The following is a 21,376-nucleotide window of genomic DNA, read 5'->3' as shown; positions in this document are numbered from 1 at the left end:
CTAGTCTCCATTTTCTTTTTGACACAGTTACAGTTCATCCTATAACACCCCATACCTCTTGACTCTATTCACTATGAGATGGGTTCCAAATTGACCACAAGAGACTTGCCAGTCATGAAATCACCAACGAGATGTTGGATGATAATCCCTATGAACTATAACATATGAATATTTGTTTCAAGGTTTAGTTTTAGGCTAGTGAAATTTCCCATCATTGAATCACATTCACCATGAAATTGGGTACAGCTCGTTGAACATAAGAATTCATATCTGGTTTCCTCCACATAATCTAGTGGGGAATAGATGAGTGTATCTCACTTAATGTTTGGTTCATGCAAAACATAAAAAAACCTTTGCATCTTGGGTGTGGCTCTCTCAAATAATAATGCATTTGAAAATGCATTATGGTAGTCCCTTTGGTGTTTAACCATACTCCTAATTATTATGTGTGAATTGTACAAGAGCATTGCAAACATGCTCACAACACATAGAAAGCACAAGATATTCCTACTTACACTATATATTTGTTTTCATTTATATGTTACACATGAGATATCCACTATAAAAGAGAGAACATAGGATATAAGAACCAAGACAATATAAAATTTTTCCTCAACAATACTATAAGGGTTGTGTAGCCAAATCTCATTAAAATGAGCTCCAACTCCTTTGTTAAGTTTTGCCCTTGAAATAGTGTTTACCTTTCAACTTTGTTGCATGTTTTACTGGATACCTTTTTGAGCTACTAAAATCATGCAACATATTTATATTTTATAAATACCTAGCGTATAGCGCCACCACTCACCACACCCCCTTTCAAAGAGATCTCATGTAAATCGTGCTCCTTTTCGGGAAAAAGTCACTATATTCTTGCATACACTGGAATAAATAAATGTTCCTTCAAATTAAACTGAGTCAAGGTTTAAAAAAAAAAACAAAATAAAATGTTTACATTACAATGACCAAATATACTAAATTTTTCTGGGGTCAAAACCAAATTTCTAAATAAATAAATAATATAACAATTAGCTTATTAAGAAAAATAATTACACAACTTCAAAATTTCCTTACTAGTATTCATAACAATGCATAAATTAGATCTCTATTTATCTTAGAGAAATAAGTGCAAAAACCATGTTATAGATTTCACAATTGGAACTAAACCATACCCATCTATAATAGTCAGTAACGTAAAATCAAACACACCAAAATCCCTAAGGATTTGACCAATGAAATAAATTCCATAAGGTTAAGATAACTGGCGAAACATGTTTGGGTTGAAAAATATAGTCAAGGTCCATGTTAAACTCATGCACATGTTCTCCATGCATGCACATGTTGTCTATAGATGCATAGCTCTCCGTTATTTCTTGTCAAACACCGTACAGAGAATTCCAAAGTCCAACCAATTACAGGCAACTGTTGCCAAAAATTATTTGGTAAAATGATAAACGGACATAAGAAACGATGAAGTTCATTATGTAAGATAATGCATTTCAGCTATTCATAGCTTACCAGTACCATACATTGTATAAAAAATCTATGTTTTATCTTGGAAATTTTGCTAATTGGGATTCCATCATAGTTTTCATAGTTAATACTTGTAGCTTTAGACAATTCTATTGTCCTTTCTTATATTACATTCTTATATTACATTCTTAATTACTAGAAAATTAAGGCAGGTTAGATAGTCCACAATATTAGACCATTACAATTAGGAACATACTAGACATATTAGTTATGATTTTTTTAGATGGTAACATTTAAGTGCATTTAATCTAGGGTTAAATGTTTACTAAATGAGTTGGTTCCAAAGCTAGGATTTAATTATTTAACGTATTTTTTTTATAGTTTTAGGAGATAATGAAAATTATTGTAATTAGGAGAAGGATTGAGAGTATTTTGGAATAAGTGAGAGAATTGTGGATTAGTTGGCTCTTATCTAGGGATAGAAAATTATATGAGATATTTTATGGATCATGAGAGATAGTTTGCAAGTTAGTTGAGGATCTAGAACCTACCTGGGTTCAGATCCACTTGTATAAATCTACATGAGCACATGAGACATGTAAGTGTGTAAGTAGGAGTGAGAGTGTGCAATCAGTGGCCCAACATGAGGCCAATAATCCTTTTGTAAATATTTTATTTATTAGTTAATTATTCTGAGATTTTATGTGATGCATATTATGTAGAATTCCAGTTTTATTATGTGTGTGTTAATTTTTAATGTGCAGGCCCTATGGTTGGATGTTGCACCATCTTTTTGGTATCAGAGCTTGGCGATTGTGAGCTGTGTAGAATGAATATATTTCTTATGAAGCCAAGAGTACAGTTTTTTTTGCTGATTACTGGAAGAACTAGACTGAAAAATTTGAAAGTACCACTGCTGTTAAAAGTCATGTGGGGCAGTTACACGTCGATTAATGCTACCAATTGCAAGTTATGAGAACAATTGTAAATCACAAAGCGAGTAGTTGTGGTCGATGTATTTGTGATGATACATGAGGTAAATAAAGATTTGTATTTAGTTAAAAATTCCATTCACTGAATTATGTGTTTGAATCATTTGACAAGCACAATTGTGTAGCTTGCTTGCTTAGAGACATCGACACCTACCAAAGATTAAATAGAAAGCAGCGCTTAAGCGCAGAGTGCTCCTGGATATGTTGAAATAAGTAGCTATAATTTGAGGGATTGGCAACTGAACTTATCAGACACAATACCACGCACTGAGAAACAGAGTCTGGGCATTTGAACGACAGACGTTACACTGTGAGAAGGGTAATTACCGTTCAATTGAATATATGTTTTTATTTTGTCATTTCATGGTGAAGGAATGACTATTTATATTGAACCCCATTGATGGAGATATCGAAGTTGAAGCGATGCGAATTATTGTTCATCCGATCACTTGCTTCTTTGGACGGTCTTGTGGGATAGATTCTTCGGAAAATTAGATCATAGGTTGTAATCTGGTGATCTAGCAAGCTATCTGGTAGAAGAATCAGTTGTATTTCGCGGTGGGTATTAGAGAATTGGCATAAAATAGTTCTCTCTTTGACTATGCAAATCATACATAAGGAAGAAATCTACAGTTTCAACCAGGGTATTTGAGAAATGGCATTGAGAGAATATTCTGTTAGAGAGTGTTGGTAAAACTCCGTATGGTCGTTTCGCTGATGGTCTTGAGGTTTTTTGTAGCAACATTCTAGAATTTCTATGCATTGGAGTGTTGCTACTGCTAATGGTGGATCAGTGCATACTTCTATGAGAAACGTTGTCCCTGAAGTACTTAGAACCTGTATAGAAAAAGGAAGGCTCACTCAATGGAAATTCTGAGTGCACATTGAAGATTGATCAGCGGGTTTTAAAGAAAGTGCGAAGGAAATTCCATAATTAAATTCAATTGTAGTGTGGAGCGAGCAGATTTATGTCGTTGCAGCTTTCAATTGTGAAGAAACGCTCGCTTGGATGAGAAGTATATGCATAGCAGTGAACCATCGAATTTATTGAATTGATGCTACAATTTTTCTATGCGTTGACTGTGGATCTGAGGTAAAGGTGCAAGGAATGACAACATATGCTCATATTTTTTAAACGACGGTCTCCATCCTCAACACAAGCGCTCAATTTCAGAAATGCAATTGCATCGAAGATAAAGAGATATCTTTCTTCCATTAAAGTAAGACGTGTGCCAAATAATGTGAAAGCGGCATGAAACATATGGTTTGCAGTATTCTTTGTGTGTAGAGTTAAATCTTAAGCAGAAAATCAAGCCGAGATTCATAATTCTTGTCCAAGAGGTGGCTCCATCCATACAATGCACATAACATTAGGTGTCATAGCATAAGTTAAATAAAATAGCAAAGCATTGGTTGAAGGGTGACTTTAGTGAATGTTGTAGAAAATGGTTTACCATTTGACCATTGAAACATCAACTTTTTTTTCAAGAGCACGAGAATGGTACAGCAATAGAGGTCGGTTCTTTAATACACACGTAAAATCACTGTCCAGATCAACTCAAATTAAAATTGCATTTTTGTTGAATTTCTAGGATTTGGGCATCCAAGTGTTTTCCTCTTCAGAGATGGCATCAATGAAGTTGGTTTTGCATTGAAAAATGAAACATTTCATTATGCGGGAGTCTTTGTGAGATAGTGGAGAAGCATGAAGAGAGAATTAATGATATGGATTGATTTTTTCTTATTTGCATGATATTAGATAAGAATAAATGTTAATGAGAAAAATAGTGATGAGGGAGAGTTCGTTTCTTGGAAGAGAGTTAGTATTGTGAGAAAAAATGAGTGAATTAATGTAAAGTTGTGCAATTTCATTTCTATTTTAAGTATAGGTGGGGACTTAGGTCAAATAAAAGTTAATAATTGAGGAGTGAATGTCCATTTGAGAGTATTTTAGTTATTTGAGTTGAGTCAAGTTAAAATTTGAGTTAGTGAGAGTGCATTTTCAGTTGCACTGAAACCCAAGGTTCATTAATGAAGAGTTGATGTCAAATTAGAATTTTGTATTCAAAAGGTAAATTGAGTCATAAGTCAAGTAAAAATGTGTTTAAGTTTGAGTCATTGAATGTAATGGGTACATGATCAGTAGAGCCCGACACCTGAAAATCTAGTTAATGCAATATAAATACAATTTGAAGAGATATTGCAATTGTTTCCAATGAACGACACAAAGTACAAAGGAGTGCTTAAAAAGTTGGTTCAAGTATAGTGAACCATTGGCCAATATCAGAGAAGATAACTTGGCAAAGTGTTAGCTTGATTTCATCTTACAATGAACAAGGTAAAGTTTACGACAGAAGGAGATGAAAATGACTATGGATAGTCATTTGCAGAATTCAGAGAAAGGTTGCAATAATACCATAGGAGCTGGCATAAATGATGCAGAGTTTGAAAAAGAGATTCTTGAGTTGAAGAAATGACTTTATATGTTGATGAAACTGCTATAAAATCATAAACATGGATGGATAATGAAGAAGATAGTTAGATGGTCAATCAAGCAGTTAATTACAAGGATACAGAAACATAAGTTGAATGTTTTGTTAAGGGAAGTGGGAAAAATTCAGATAACCGAGATTAATGTATGCATTTGTGAACCATAACAAGGACCGATGCTTGGTGAGTACGATGATCATGCTCAAATGATATCTGTTAATATGAATGTGGGTTTGATACCCACATATGGCACCAAAAAATGTTTAGAAGATCAACCTAAAGACTTGAGGACAAAATCATTTGTCGAGACTATAAATACTTATCTTTTTAAATATCACAATTTCTGTGTGGATGTAGGATGTGTTGCAGATGATGGACGAGACAATAATTTTGTTTCATGAAGGGATGAAGACCAGTCTCTTGAAATGATTTCTGAAAGTGACTATAAAATGTTGATGAAATGTGAAGAAGAACTACAATTTCTATAAAAGATGCTAATGGAACCTGAATCCAATCAGTTTGAAAATGAAGAAGAGAAATTCTCAAGCATTCTTAACAGTAAAAATGTGGAACCTAAAATAAAATGTAATTTGGAATTTAATGTTAAAGATGATGAAATTGAATAATTAAGGAAACTAATGGACAAAATACAAAAACTGAGATATTGTGAGATGAAGAATAAGGACAATAATAAGATACATTTGAATGTAAGAGTATACAACAACAAAGAAGGAGAAGAACTATAGCATAAAGTTTGGAAACTTAGTGAATTAAAAGTCACAACCATTGAAGCAGAACAACAAAGAACGAATGATCAACAACATACTAAAGTTTTGGATCCAGGAGGAATTTAATTAGTTTATAAAGACATATGGTCAGGATATCATGATTTTCTTTTAGCAGGGGAATCTAATGCAGATGGATTTAACCTAGGGTTAAATTCTTACTAAGGGAGTTGGTTCCAAAGTTAGGATTTAATTATTTAATATATTTTCCTAGAGTTTTAGAAGAGAATGAGAATTATTGTAATTAGGAAAAGGTTTAAAAATATTTTGGAAAAAGTGAAATAATTATTGACTAGTTAGCTCTTATATAGGGAAAAGTGATTAGATGAGAGATTTTATGGATCGTGAGAGATATTTTGGGAGTTATTTGATGATCTAGAACCTACTTGGGTTTAGATCCACTTGTGTAAATCTAGGTGAGCCTATGAGACATGTAAGTGTGTAAGTAGGAGTGAGAGTGAGGAATGAGTAGCCAAGCATAAGTCCAATAGTTCTCCTGTGAATATTTTATTTATTAATTAATTATTCTAAGATTTTATGTGCATACATATTGTGTGGAATTTAATTTTTATTATGTGTGTGTGTTAATTACTAATTTGCAGGCCCTATGGTTAGTTGTTGCATCAGATTGTAACCAAAATTTCTTGTTGATCTCAAAAGAATGTCCATCTACACTAAAGCATTTCCTGTCCAAAAGATAACATAAAGCTAAAACTTCCCTTAGACCAATTACTTAGAAAACTTCCTCTTAGCAACCAATTATAAAAGAATCAAGAATTCATTGTAATTATTTTACGTTTATGCCATCCACACTTCACAACGACAACCAATGATGCAACTTTTAGAAATGAAGTTTCAACAAACTATTACTAACACCTACAATATTGCCACAAATTGGGAAACTCCTCATGGTAGGCTCCCTTTGTTTCCCAACAATGGAATGTTTTCCATATAATATCTTATCTACTTTTATAAAAATTCACATGAAACCATCATTTGGATGTGCACGATAGTGAGCTCCTTTAAATATGGTCAATGCTTCAAGAAGTGTTTCATCACTGTAAAGGAGACCTCACATAAAGAAATTCATAATGGAATATTACAAATATATGCAACAAAAACATGTCATGAAATGAAAAAGGAAAGAGTAACATAAATCTATTATAACCTAGAATAACCTTACTTTACGTAATGTCAAATATGCAATAACAAGTGTTGTGCTTTTAGAATGATCACATATCATTTATTCAGTGTCAACATTTCGAACCCAGTACTGCAATTCATAATTAGGACACATAGGAGGAATATATCTAATAAGGAAAATAAATAGTGTAGAGATACCCTAGAGATTCCAAAATTAAATGTTATAAAGTCAATAAAGAAAGTAAAAATTTGATCTAGATATTTAAAAAAAATAGAAAAAAATAAATTAAAAATAAAGTTAGTAAAAAGAGAAATTACAAAAAAGACGAAAAAAATGAAGTCGATGAGTTAATAAAGCAATGAATAGTTTATTAAAGAATAATCATTATATATATATATGAAAACTAATGAATAAATAAAAAAAGTTAACAATCCAAAAAATCAATGGTAAAAAATAAAAAATGAAAATAAAAAGAAAATAAAATGAAAAATTAAAACAATTTGATAATAAAAGAATGTGAGAAGGTTATTTATAAAATGAATAGAAATATAATATAAAAAATAAATAAATAAATAAAGAGAGAGAGAGAGTACGCTAAGATGATTTATGGAAAGAATTGAACTACTGCTTAGCTTCCACCATTCATACTTTTTCAGATTTCTAGCATGTTTCTCAATTTCTATAGCCTCCCTTAACTTCCTAAGGTGGAAGTGGTCAATCTTTGCAATGACATGGGATTATTCAATACAAATGTGATGACAAGTCTTTTCCACATGTTCCGCTAAGGTCGATGAGCAAGATCGATTATGCTTGATGTCTGCGGCGTGCTCCTGAATACTTTGCTTGATCGATCAACACATTTCCCCTATGTAGGGAATTCCACAAAAGAAAGAGATTAATTAAACAAACTTAGAATTATTAGGGTCTACACAGTCTTTGACTGATCTCAGGGAGTTACAGAGTGTGTTAAGAGGCTTAAACATGGAAAGAAATTTATTATTCTTGAGAACATGAGGAATCATATTAGTGGTATCGAGAATGAAAGGAAGATGAACATAGTTAACCAAATACTTTAGATCCTTCTTATGCCGAGGTCCTAAGGTAAATTTCTGGTAACCACTGAGACCTAGGGGTTTGCAATAGCCATTATCTTCAAAAAAAATTAGGAGATGGGATTTTTCTTCTTCAAAGTGATCCTCTTCAGATATTCTTAAATTTTGGGTAGCTAACATGTTGAAGAAACCCAAATTTTGAGCCAGATGATGATGAGAGTTCACATAAAGGTATTGCCCAATGTGAGTTTTTTATGAAAAACCCGTTGAGAAAATGAACCATATCCTTTCTTAGGGATAATACAACCAATAAATGGGAGGATATAATTAACCTCAATCTCCGTTGTGAACTTAATGGAACTATATTGATTGTTAAGATGCAAAAGGAAGGAATCAAAAAGGTCACGATAATGGGGCTAATTAACAAAGGTATGGTCGACAAACTATTTCCATAGTTTATGGCAAAGAGGAGCAAAAGACAAAGCTATGGATTCAAAATATTCCATGAAAATGTTACCGAGAACAAGGGAGAGTAGAGAACCCATAGCTAATCCACATTTCCATTCATAGAACTCGCCATTGAAACTGAATAACCTAGAGGTCAAGCAAAGACCTAACAACTTCGAAGTATTAGGATGAGTGATGTGGTTTATAACTTAGATTGCATCATTAATAGGGATATTAGTGAAGAGAGAGAGACAACATCAAATGTAACTATAATATCTCCTGTATCAAGCTTAGAACTTTTTTGTTCATTAACAAGGGAAGTTGAGTCCTTAAGGAAGGATTCAGTATCTCTAACAAAGGGCCTAAGCTTTTCCACCAAGAATTTAGCAAGAACATAAGTGGGTCTAACTATTGTTTTAACAATGGGTCCAAGGGGGGCGACTCTCTATGGAAATTAGGAAACCCATAAATTCTAGGGGAAATGGGTTCGCTCACAATAAGCTTCTTCCTAATGGGGCTAGGATTGTTACTCAAACTAATAACTAGAGCAACTTCTTTCAAAATTTTGCTAATAAGGTTCTTTCTTAACTTCCTTTAGCTACCACTATTAAGGAGGTGTTCCATCATCCTATTATGGTAATCAAGCTTATACAGGATCACTACAATGACGCCTTTATCAGCTTTGGAACAACCACATAAAAATTATTGTTTAAGGTTCTAAGAGCTTGAAATTCCTGCTTTGAGATGTTTCTCTTGGTAGGTTTCACCTTTTCAAGAACCACAGTGCAGTATTGTCTAATGGATTCATTAATGTTGTTAGTTAAGTCCCTGATACCACACTTAATTTTGCACACAATATCTTCAATGAGGATCATTTTAGGGGCCAAAGAGAAATTCAATCCTCTTTCTAAGAGATGAAATTTTGGAGGGCCAAAGATTTTGCTTGATTGATTAATGAAATTTTTATTACGAGGAGTATAAACCATCCCCAACATACTATGGGACTCCGAGGTTGAAGGATTAGAAAAAGAGGATGAATTAGGGATAGAGGAATCGTGAAAGGATGGATGGGGACCCGTGATGGAAGAAGGGGCAAGGGAGGGAGCAAGACCCAAGATAGAAGAAGTGGGAATGGAGGTAGGGGAGACTGAGAAATGGTCCACGATATTGGAGGGATCGGAGAGAATGGGAACAAGACTTCATATCGCAAGTTTTGAGGGGTGGGAAATCGGTACAAGGGTGTTGACGGTGCTGGACCCACCAACATGTAAAGGGATATCCCTGGTAATAAGTCCCAATTATACCTCAAATCGTTTGGTGTAGGAGTGCCAACAGTGGTTTGTATGGTAATGCCTTGACCATGATTTGGCACAGAGGCAAGTAAGATGTAACTGTTGGTAGCAAGTGTGTGATAACTGTAGTAAGTTAAGGAAAGTGCATGAGAGGTTCCAACACACTAAAGGTGAAGTGAGTGCACACCTTGGAAACCTATAATAGTACACGGCTTGGAAGGGAAAACAAGAGCGAAGATGCACCACAAGCTAGAAAGCAAGTTAGCAAGCAATCCAAAGTGATGGTTAAACTAACAACACATTTCAGAAAGATCCGTACATACTTATATAGAATAGTCCACACGTGCATGCGTAAGAAAAAAAATACATATATCATTTAGAGTAAACCAGATAGCATAGAATACAATAAAACATATGCATGAAACGTGTTGGCTCTATTATATTAAGAAGTGTAAGTTATAGTCATACAATACATCCATGTCCAACCACTAGTTCCAACAGTGGAACGTTACAGCCACAACCGACTACTCCTCCAAAGAGATGTACTAGCTCTGTGTAGTGAAGAAGCCAAGGCTCTGTACAATACTATCTAAGCTTTCTCTAAAATAGTCCTAATGGAAGCTTGGTAGACCAAAAGCCTTTACAATGAGTTATGAGGTTCCATTTATAACAAAGGGTGGTGTGACCCTTGACATTCCCCTTTGTGACAGTTCACCTACCCTCATGACTCTTCATCTACTTTATGATTGTTACATCCAACGATCGACACTTGAACTTCCACCTGACAAGATATTACATTAGAATGCACATGTACCCATGTGAGACAAAATGGCTTGAGCAAGCCATGCAAGACATCACTGGCACTCGGTCCGTTGTGATGAGACCAACTCTTTGACATGACTGTGATGGTGAAGGTGGTGAGTTGCTACCAAGCCTGGTCGTCTATGATGATGTGCATGCACTCCATGGTGACATCTTGCTGAAGCGAACTCTTTCCTTCGTTGCATCTAGGTACACTGATATGGCTCCTCCATCCAACTCATCTGATAGCATGCGCATGGTCATCTTAGGTGTGACTGGACCGATAACATGTTGATGCATAGTGTCTACGCTGCTCTCCAAGCATGTTCTGATGGCTATCTGCATTAATTTGTCGAAGCACATGTTCAGCTCCAATTAGACTTGCTTCTTGTCTTCGCCTCGGTGAGTATACCAAATGGGTGGGATCACATGCGTGCACACAATGACATGCATGCTGCTACATTACCTTGCATGTGATCAATAACACTACTCACCTTGTCTGCTTCCTTCCAGCGATTGGGATGGATTTATAACTTGTACGAGTGCAGTTTCATCAGTGAGTGCATGTTGCGCCCCCTGTTGTACCTATTCCTGTTGCAACTCATTCTCTTGTCTATGTAGCTCCTATTCTTTCTTGAGTTCTTTCTTCAACGCATGAAACTGTTTCTTTGTTCCGTTCTCTGCCTTCGTGTGATCTTCATGTCGCTCCGTCACCTCATAGCCTGAGTCTCCAAAGTTTTTTTCATCACAAGTGGATATGCTTGAGCTTGAAACTTTGTTCTACCTCTGTGTTGTCAATAACCTTCCTCTTGCGTTCGTTGCATACTGTATGCTACCTTCAGCGACTAGTGATGGTGTTGCTTACTGTAATATTGTTGTTGTCATATCTTGATCTCCTTGTCTACGAACAACTTGATGTCTTCATGGGTAGGCAAGTCCATAGACACTTGATCGACTGCATCCCCAAGTGTGCTCTGAACAGTATCTTCAACTCTGTTCTCCTAGAAACCATTGTACTTGTGCTGCTGAGAGGAAAATGAACACCTACGATACCTGGAGACATGGAAACACTCATGGAAAGAAATCTATCAGTTGAAAACCAAAACGAACTTGAGAAATGACTTGCAACATACTTGTGTGACTGATCATGAAGGTTGCGCAATTTACTCTAGGAGGTTGAGAACTTGACTACCAAAACTGTGTAAGGCACAATCTGCACTATTAGAAGGATGACTAACTGCTGGAACTGCTCAATGGATAGTCCAGCCTGGCCTGCTGAGTTTTGAAATTGCGCAATATGCAATTTTAGTTAGCAGTGACATGCAACAAGAAAACTGTGTTGTGCAATTTCTGGGACCAACAGGACACTACCTCCAAGAATTGCGCAATGCATGCCTGGAGGTCAGTGCCTTGCCAGACTTGTGCAATTTATGGAGGAAAGGTAGAGCCTTCGCTTCCGGAAATGCATAGTGCTAGCCAGGCAAGGCACGGTCCGGGCCAAGGCAGCCCAGTCTAGCCAAGGGTGACTGAAAAAATGAGAAGTGTGAATGTATGATGGGATGAGTTAAAACAATAGTGAATGATCATTCATGAAAGAAACAAGCATAGGATTCAGAAAGCAGGAAAGAGTGCATGTGTGTGAAGCAAGTCGCCGCAACGATGACCGTCTGTGCAAAACAATGACATACATGTGACAACAGTGAGATGTTAATGAAAACTAAAACGGTGCTAGTATAAGCTAGTATGTATCAAACAAACAGCAAGTGCTCACTGAAATGAATAAGACAACATTCATACAAAGTGAGACACAAAAAGTGCCAGAAACACGGCACGAGACATGAAAAGCCAGCTTACCCCAAAATAACTGAGCAGATTGTGCCAACGACTCATAGATACAATGTGGGATGTCAGAGCTACAAGATTGATGTGAGGAATGAGCTCTGCAATGTCCGATTGATGAGTTTCGATAAAATCGAGGTTGCAACGCACATGCCAAAAATATAGGGAAATTTAAAGTTGGTGAGAGGTTTCTGGAATAATCCTGACATGTAACCTCCAATTGCTAAAAATAGATCCTTGAAATAAGGGATGCCTTTGCATGTTGCCTTGGGAGGAGCAACCCATACATGCAAATCAGTTTTGCTCTATCCCGGAGGGAATCGGTCAACTGAACTACATATGCAACAATCTACTCAGCTGGGAAGAAAAAAATGTGCATTTCTAGGAGGGAGATGGGTTGGTTACCCAGAGGGATTGCACAATTTCTGGGCAAAGCAGCTGACTGCTGCCTGGAATTGCGGAATTTTTGGGCTGAGCAGCCCTGCTAGGAGGAAATGCGCAATTTTCTTAGTGAACAACGATAGGGAGATTTGCGCAATTTTGGAGCCCAGTAGGCTACCAAACAAAATTATGTAATTTTTGGAGGGAAGGGTTGTTGCCCTCTAGAATTTCACAATTTCTTGAGGGAGCTGCTCAGCTTGCAACTGGACTAAGTTTGGTGAAACAACCTATGAGGGGGATGCAACAAGATTTGATGGAGCGGTTGTCAATCTTCAAGAAAATCACTGAAGCTTGCGTACTTGGCAAGAGGAGACATGATGCTATGCAAGGTTGGTAGCGAGGCTCCAAAACGAAGCTAAGGAAAAATTTTGGAGGGTGGTTATATTCGCTACAACAAAGGGATAAGGGAAAGGAAGAATGGGAGTTAAGGTCAATGGGTGAAGGGGATGTACAAGGGGATAAGCTAATGGAGAAAGGGTCAACCGAGGAGACGGATGGGAGAATGGAAGAGAACTTTTCAAAGGATTCACTGTCATGCGGATTAATGGATTGACTACCACAAGTAGCCACCACATGGTGAATAGAGGTAGAGGATTTGACAAGGACAAGAATAGAGTTAAGCTCAAGATCGAAGAGGCATGATCTAAATTTAAACAGGAATGAAATAAACTAAAAATATAACCATAAATACAAATATGCAACAAAAACAACACTTCATTTCATTAATAGGAAATACATAAATGTGCTTACAAACATAATGGAAAGAAGACTAGCTCGGTCGATGGTAGCTTATCTCTGAAAAGAGATGTGTCAACTACATGCCTCTAAACTGTGTTACAATGAGGATCAAGGGCTCGTTTACTATTGAAAAACATGAGAAAACCATAAAAAACTTAAAACCTAAACCCAGGAGATGTAACGACAAGAGTTTATGGGCCCCGTTGGGGTTAATTGGGCAACCAACTTCCTGGGGTCATAACTTAGTCATATTATCTTTGTTTGGTGTGTACAACACCTTGTTGCAAATGTCTCTCTGAGTAGTATAGATTTTTCCATAGGCCCTTTCCTACAAATATGGGCCTGCAATGAACCTCCAAAAATCGTCATTGAGGGGGTCAAAACTACTCTGGAAGTTTAGGACCCGAAAAACTGCTAAAAATAGTAAATGTTGAAATAAATAAGGAAACAAAAGAAACTGACTAGAGATCTAGGTGTGATAGGTGGGTGTACACCAATATCCACCTGGATCATTCATCCCCCATTAGGAAGCAATATTCCCATTGCGTGCAAAGCCTCCATGAGGTGAAGAAACATCTATTGAACTCGGTCCCTGGTGAGCGACTTGCCTTGGTCCAGGAGTTGGCCATCTTTGACAACCTTATATGGTTCGATTTGTCGCTGGCAAGTGTTCTTAACTTGTGCGTCCATAATATGATCATTTTTGGCATGTTCCATGCAATTTGGGTTTCACTCTGTTGGTGTGAGATGTTCTGTAATTTCTGATGTGTCTAACAATGGTGGGAAGTATGGTCAAAGGCGGTCCACATTAAACACTTAGAGCAGGCCAAGGGATGGGGGAATGTTGATCTAAAAATAATTGTCTCCCATAGCCTTCGTAATGGTGTAAGGACCATATCAGAGTGGTGTGAGCTTCCGATGGGTTCCAGTAAGGCATTCTTTCTGCAAATACAACCAGAATTTGTTGCCCACTTGAAACTCTTGAGGCACCCAATGTTGATCATGTCATTGCTTATACTTGGAATTTGGCTTCTCCAGGATGTGGTGAACCTACTAGCGGATGTGTTGGATGCATTCAATAGATCTAGTCGCTTTATCAGCCTCATACAATACATGTGTGGATTCTGTCTGTTGGATACCTATACCAATAGGTTTCATATTTTATGATTGGCCAAAGAAAGTCCAAATATGCTCTGCTTTGATATCACAAAGATCCCATATTTCCTAGAGAACAAGAGGTGTGTAAAGTGTTTCAAATATTGATGACCTTATTTCAAATTTTGATGGATGGTCCAAAAGTCTAATCTGGATCATGCCATGTTTAAATTTTCTGTTGTAGAATAGAGAAAGGAGTCTGTCCAAACTGCTTAATCTTGGCAGACAACTAGTTTAGGTAGAGAAGAAAAGGATCCCAACAGCCTAATCTGGGACCTTGGAAGAGATAAGGGCAGAAGTAGATAGAAAAGAATAAAGAAAAAGCCAAAGAAAAGAAAAGGCAAGTAAGGGTTTGCAAGTCCAAGTGCACCCTCCAATGGAGAAACAAAAAATGCTAGGAAAATAGCTGGGTAAGTAGTTGTGGTTGCAGAAAGGGCATTTTCACCATTGCACATATGTCAAAAGATGTATTGCCAAGGCAAAATCTATCAATGGACAAAGTGGTTAATTCCATCAAATTGCAGCAAGGAGCATGACTAACCTCCCTTTCCCCCTTCACTCCATTATTAACATTCCCTTTTTAGCTGAGATTCATGGAGAAAGATCATGGTTTTATGGTGGTTCTTGTTCATACAAAGGCCACATTTCTTGTCTAAGATCTTTTCATTTTGATCTACTCTCAAAACTAAATCAATTTCAGATAAACTCAGTGAGATCCCCTTCATTTGCTCCCTCATTCATATTAACCTCTAATTCTACTATATAGCTCCCCTATCTTACCCTTCCCCTAATAATATTAACACTATGGTGTATAAAGCCCCAAATTCTATAAATACTCCTCCTCTTGGCATTATAGCCATATGTTCTTCAAAAGGAACCAAAGTGACCTCTGGTCACCTTGGTGAACCTATCACGTCCCATTCCCCCTTTGCTACAAGCCAACTTGCTCCTCAAACCGCCATTTGCATTGAAAAAACCCTTATAAACCCTCTTTTACCCTTAAAATCCTTTGAAAAAATTACCCAAAGTCTAAAAGGCCCGCCTCTGGCACATTTCCAAAAGGTTAGCGCGCAGTTTGTTTTAATGGAAAACATTGAAAAAACATCAAAAAAACCCACAACCCAAAGTTTTCCACCTGAGCATATACTCCGAGCACGTTGTTGCTCCGCCCACTGTCGGATCAGGTCCCGAGGATCCGACGATCCACATCAATATCGGAGCGGCCCCCATGGTGGTCCTTTACCGCCCGAGAAAGTGACGTTGCGTCACGTCACGGGCAGGCCACGCATCAAACGATAAGGGCTCTCGGAGCCGGGTCTGACACTTTCAGCGCCGTACCCAGACCGCCCCGAGAGACCGTAGCGGCTAAGCCTTAACCGTAACCGCTACGGTCCTGACCGCCATCTGCCCTCCTATGTCATATCACCACGTCATTTCTGCTTGTCCTTTTGCCGTTGACTGGCCCACCTCGCTGATGACATGGCTGCCACCTCATCGCCCCCATGGACCAATAGCTTACCGCCACGTCACCCAATGACGTCAGCTGACGTCACTTGACCTTGACCCGCCAATGACGTCATGCTGACGTCATCACTAAAAAGCGCCAAAATGGTAAAAAGGTCCATATTAACCCAAAAAACCGTGTTTTTCTCACTTTTTACTCCTGTCGCTACTTCGGCTCTGCATGGCTGTTTACGTCCAAATTTTTGCCAACCTGCTCAGTTAACCAAGGCGACCTCCAGAGCTCCAACAGTGCACGCCCATGCGACCTCTGTTCGTCAATTAACAGGTATTTACCGCTTGCTGCCCTCCATACGCCTGTTATTGAAATTAAAGTTACTCAGAGGGCTAAGGAGACCTTAAAAATTATATTTTCACCGGCCATTTCCCTCTGCACATCCACATTTGCAACTGTGAAGTCCAAAAACATCGGCCGAGCCTTAATACCTGTAATTTCGCTCAAAAACATCATTCACTGCGTATTCCCGGCAAATTTCTGGTTAAACTCAATTCACCCGCTAAAAGAGGACATAGTGAGACCATAGAGAAGCCCTGCTCCTGAAACAAACAGTATTTCAACTGCTGTTGTGTAAATTCCTCCTCTGGTATCTGAGATACAAACTGTTTTTACAGAAAATCACTTCTATTCTGTGTTGCTTCCATTAAACCATCCACCTACAATTGTTGAACTCTGAAGAAGATCATGGAGACTCCCATTGCTCTCAACATCAAGCCCCTCAATGCCCCTCACCAGGAATTGGAGTGGAAAGCCCTGGGAGATATGGATTACCAAATGCTGGACTGGTTTCTTATGGGCTCCAAATACAATATCCAGATGCTGAATGAGTTGAAAGCCCAGCACCTGAGTGGAGCAGACATCTTGGGGATTTGGGACTCAAACCTGCCAATCTACAACCTCCCCCAGGTAAATCCTATGCCAGAGTTGATATACAGCTGCCAGGAATGCTATGACCCAAACCAAAGAGCTGTCATTAGCCCCTCAGGCTTAGTTTTGTTCCAGATCACCTCAGAGAGTATTAATGAGATGCTGCACTTCCATACTGCCAAGCAATTGACCCCCCTCAATATGCAGAATTTGATAAAGAAAGGAAGCAGGCTGACAACCGACCAAGTCATTAAGATTAATCAGCTGTTTGTGAAACCAGGCTCTGAATTTGTCAGAACTCCTCCTATTGGATATCAGTACTTGAATGAATTGGGCAGGATGTTAGTGGATTTGATCAGCTATGCCCTAGGATTCAAAGGAATGGAGGATGTGGATGAAACCATAATAGCAATGCTGTCTCTATTCTCTCCTGGTAAGCCCCCAGCTGTGCATTATGATTATGCTACATACATTGCAGATAAAATCCATGACCAGTTTATGAACTTGAAGAGAGAAAGACTATTCAGGTATACCTCATACATATACCACCTCTTCTTGTTTTATCAACCAGCTACCTTCTCTTTTCCTTTGAAGCAACTCAATGCCCAAGGAAATCCAAGATCAGTGGTGTTCTGGACCTCTGTCTTTCACTATACATCTGTGTCACCTTACACATACAATGAGTTCATTGACTTATTCATTTATCCAGCCTTGACAGTATTGCATGGTGTTCCTCCTCCAAGGCTAACTGATGATATGAAGAGAGTTCTTCACCTAAACAAAACCTACAGCATTGGTAATTGGTACTTCTACCAAAACCACACAGTCATCAGAATATATGGCTGTGAGTTGACACCTTTTAGATTGCCAAGGTATGTCCCCATGAGGCTTTTTGCCTTGGAATATTTCAGACAGTTTGGCAACTCAGACTACCTGCATTTTCAGAGCAAGAACAAGAAGTCACAGCTAAAGGTGAGGAGCCAGCTGGGTCCTTTCCTATATAACAGAAAAGAGGAGGGATGGAAAGAGGCAAACACTATCCTGGAAGGCCTCAGACTGCAAACTAGTTTTGAATGGATACCCTATGACCCCAATCATTTTGTCTCCCTCAGGAGGATAAAATACAAATTGGGTGGTTATGCACACAAGAGACAACCTGAGATTGAACAGTATGCCAATGCCTTAAGCTGGGAAAAGGGTACCTTAGAAGAAGAAATAACTGCTGAAGAGCTTCTAGAAAGAGAAGCTAGAAATATACAAAAGCAAGCTGACTTGGAAAATTGTGGACAGGTTCCTCATTCATACAGAAGACAGCTTGGAGCAGCTACTACATCATCAACAACACAGCAGCAAACTGCCGAGAAGGCACCGCAGACAGCAAGCAAAGATAAAGGAAAGCAGGTGGAACAGCCACCTCCATTGACAGAAGAACAAGTGGAGACATTGCTACAACAGCAAGAAGAAATGGAACAGCAGGAACAAGGGCAGCAGCAAGAAGAAGTGCCGCTTAAGGAACAGCAACCCTTGCAGCAAGAAAAGGTGATTGACACTCCTAGTTCCACTGAGCAACAGGCTCAGAATATAGTGCCTCCTAGGGCAGAAACTACTTTTGATACATCGGCCCTCCAAACCCCACAAAAGGAGGACTTAACCAGGAAAAGAGATAGAGAGACTCCCCTGACTTCATCCATCGATCAGGGAGAGAAAAGGCAAAGGTTGAATGACTTCCCAGAAGATGATGAGGCAATAAGACAAGCATCGGGCATGGGCCCACCCAGCCGAGAAGTATCAGCCAGTTCTTTCCAGCATGAACATGATAGAGCTATGGGAGGGGAGGTCAGCTCCTCCAGCCAGCACAAAGAAGGACAGGTAAGCATCAAACAGCAGTTTATCGACATTAAAAGGAGGAGTGATCCTATTAAAGTACAACTGTACAATCATTTGCTGAACCTGGCTCCCACCAATCAGCAAAGACTCATGTCTGCCTTTGATGTAAGTGAAGGCAAAATGATCATGAGTCACTTCTTGCCCACAACTCTGCATCCCCAATCTACCTCGGATTACCTAAGGACCAACATGGAGGTTCTGGCCAAAGATATACACCCTATGGATAAAATCGAACTGCATAAACAAACTGGTGAAATGGTGTATGCCTCCTTGGCAGATGAAACATTGGAAAACTACAAATTGAAGAGCAGCCTTGATAATACAGCCTCTCAGCTGGAATTGGAGAGAGCATCATCACAAGCCAAGGACAACAGAATCAAGTCCTTGGAGGAGGTAATTATAGAAATAGGACATGATCCTAAAGATGTTAAAGGGATCCAAGAACTGTTGAAGATAAGGGATCAAGACATGGCTGCCTTAAGAAAGAAAATCAAGCTCCCAGCCACCATCCATCCTCAAACAGATGAAGTTGCTCAGCAAAGGCTAGAAAAGGATGCTACGGATTTGATGATATCCTTATACAAGGAGCTGGTTCGGACTCAAGACCAGCTAGGACAATCAGAAGCTGCAAAGGCAGCATTACAGACAGCATTGAAACAGAGAGAAGAGGGCCAAACTTCCCAGCCCCCTCCGAAAGTAATCAATCTTGAAGAAGCTCCTCCAACAACTACTCTTCCTCCTCAGCAGACAGGAACTACAGCACCATCTACAGCAACAACCACGCCAACAACAGAGCAGACTCCTAGTTTGGATATGCAGAAGCTGCAAGCTGAGATCCGAGTTCTTGAATCCCAAATGAAAGAGCTTGATGAAGTCAAAAGGTCTTTGACTAAGGCGAATGAAAGATTTGACAAAAGCAAGCAGAATGAGGCAGCAAAGGAAAGAGAAATAAAAGTTCTAAAAAAGAGAATAGCTGAACTAGAAAAGGAGCTTGCACTAGAAAAAGTAACAGCAGAATTAAAAGCAGTCCTCTGGGGCAACATTGGTCGATCCATCACCAATCAGTGGCAGTATATTGAGACTATGGATGAGCAAATAGTACTCATCACAAAGGCAAACAAGGAAATACACAGAGCAAGAGCAAGCCTTGGCCACATGCCAGATGCTTCCAGCAGAATGATCAATATTTTAAATAACAAGACAAGCTCTCAGCTGGCCACCATGGGAATTACTAACAGGACTGAAACAATCTCAGTAGTTAAAAGAGTCCTGACACTAAGAAGCCTAGTTGGAACACTGGAGAGGAGAACACAGGACATGCAGACCGAAATCAACAAATTCCTGGACAGATTCCTGGCATTACAAAACAGAGGCCTCCCCAGCATTTTAAGCAGTGTAGGAAGACTGCTTACCCTGGAAAATTACATCAAAAGGGTTGATGCCCATGCTGCAGCCCAAATTGCAAAACAGCCCAGTACCTCAGCAGAAACAGGGCCAGCATCAGGACAGAATTTGTATGATAGGGTGGATAACCTGTTTTTTATTATGAATGAAATTGATCACCTGTTTGATACACCACCAAATTTCTTTAAATATACAGAAGCAGATGAGACTATGGGGGCAATCATAAATCATCAATTGCCCACACAGGAAGTATGGAGGAATTTGACACAGATAATCTTATCAGGCCAGAACCTGTAGCGTTAATTTTCTCCAGTTTATGAACAGTCATGCACAGGCAGAATTTTGGTGGATAACTCCACAAGGAAAAGACAGATGCTGAGCCAGCTCGGCAGAGCTATTTACTCACCACAGCAGCAATCACAATCACAGGTGGCAGACCCAAAATACAGCACACGAGCCATAAAGTCGGGTTCTCCAGCATTTGATCAAAGTATCCCAACCGACTTAGCAGCTCCCAAAGGCCAAAATATCTTCTGACAGAACATCAAGACGCCTTTATTTTGTATTCAATGCTGTAATAAATTTATGATAATAATATCTCAAAAGTGGGTGAGAACATTAAGTCTGAGATAACTTAGAACTCAGATATTTTTGTAAAATCGTATGTATATATTCGCCCCTCACTGAAGCTTGGGGGGTTGTTGTTATTTTCATTTCGGAGATCTCACGTGCTGTAAATTTCTCAGAGAAATAATACAAAGGGTGAATGGAACTTCCAAAGCTTGGCGTACCTTGATGCATTGTGATGAATGGTGAATGTTGCAGGATTCCAGAGTGTTTCATAAAACAATAAGTCTTTCTTAAATCTCTGTGTTACATGTTTTCGAGTCTTTTGTTCTCTTTTATTGTTTAAATGTTTCACACTTAATAGCAAAGTAGAAGAATAGTTCCAGGATTTAATCACTGATTACCCTGAACTCAATCTAAGCTATTATCCATGTTTTCTTCAGATACAGTGAATGAAGTGTAATTCTTAATTGCTGCACTTTAAAA

This window comes from Pinus tabuliformis, chromosome Q (assembly GCF_031772625.1).
Source record: "Pinus tabuliformis cultivar Carrire ecotype Pingquan chromosome Q, CPIR1, whole genome shotgun sequence".
NCBI lineage: Eukaryota > Viridiplantae > Streptophyta > Pinopsida > Pinales > Pinaceae > Pinus > Pinus tabuliformis.
This window is presented reverse-complemented; position numbering follows the sequence as displayed.